This window comes from Opisthorchis viverrini (genome assembly GCF_000715545.1).
Source record: "Opisthorchis viverrini unplaced genomic scaffold opera_v5_352, whole genome shotgun sequence".
NCBI lineage: Eukaryota > Metazoa > Platyhelminthes > Trematoda > Opisthorchiida > Opisthorchiidae > Opisthorchis > Opisthorchis viverrini.
In genome coordinates this window covers 493,162-494,411 of record NW_008752008.1, presented here as the reverse complement: position 1 = coordinate 494,411, position 1,250 = coordinate 493,162, and positions in this window count along the sequence as shown.

Below are 1,250 nucleotides of genomic sequence, written 5' to 3'. Positions count from 1 at the left end.
CAATCGTTCCCCATTGTCCGTACGTACCGAGTCCAGTCCATGTCGACCTCCCAATTGAGTCTCAGATGCACTGAGCCTGCCCACTTGCGCATTCATATCTCCGGCAACCACCACGATGTCTGAGCTTGGGTGGTGGATTAGCATCCTTTTCTCTTGTAGGAATCTGAAGGAAAGTGGATTGTCAAACGTGCATGACAAGAATCAAGTTGTGTGTCCCAGAGGAATTGACAGTCTTAAGCTGTGGCTCTCCATGTGATACATTTGGATCCACGGCTGATTTGCACTTGGTGGTTACCAGGCTACACGGCAAGGTGCAACCATGCCAGCAAGGTCAAAAAGGAGTAGTGGCATACCATCATAATCATCATGTCCATACTAACAGAAGCAGCGGTATTGGCTCCTCACGAGGAAGGACGGTATAGAAAAGACCGGCACTATAAACCTCACATTCCGATCACCCGATGTTTGACCATGACCATCGGCGAGCTATCCAATACGGTCGAAAAAAAATAAATAGACCTCACTGTGAACACCGACAATACTCAAACTTTCCCGACCTAAAGCTTCTACCTTGATGTGTTGGTCGGGCTTCAGTGCTGCAATGATCCCGCGGGCTTCACTGACTGGAACTTCGTTCCACAAGGTGCAACCATGCCAGGAAGGCCAAAGGGGAGCAGCCAGACCAAGAGCAGCGAGACCCCGTACTACGAGTAATCGTGCTACGAGGCGGTCTGGGGGTAAAGTCGTACTGTCCTCTGCGACAGGAGTGTGAAGGCAGTAAGGTGTTTCCCCCAGGCGACCAGCATGTCCATATTTATGGAAGCAGCGATGCTGCCTTCCCCCGAGGAAGGACGGGTTAGAAAAGGTCGGCCCCAAAAACCGCACACTCCGATCGCCCAACGGATGACCGTGACCACCGGTGCATTATCCAATACGGTCGAAATACTTTTAAAACCAAAGAGCCCGGTGCTGCTCAAAAGGGACCTGATGTGCGCAACCGCATCAGGAATGAGACAGTAATGCCTTATTCCCTGCGCCCTCGGGTTAGGCTAACCCCTGCATCCAAGAAGGTCAGACTGTTGAGTCGTCGGCTCCGGGCAGGGTCCCCAAAGAAAACCCTACATTCTCCCACTGCCTCGTGGGTCAGGCCTTTGAGTCAGAGGCTAGGGTCAGGGTCCCCGAACAAAACCCCACATTCTCCCACTGCCTCGCGGGTCAGGTTTTTGAGTCAGAGGCTAGAGTCAGGGTCC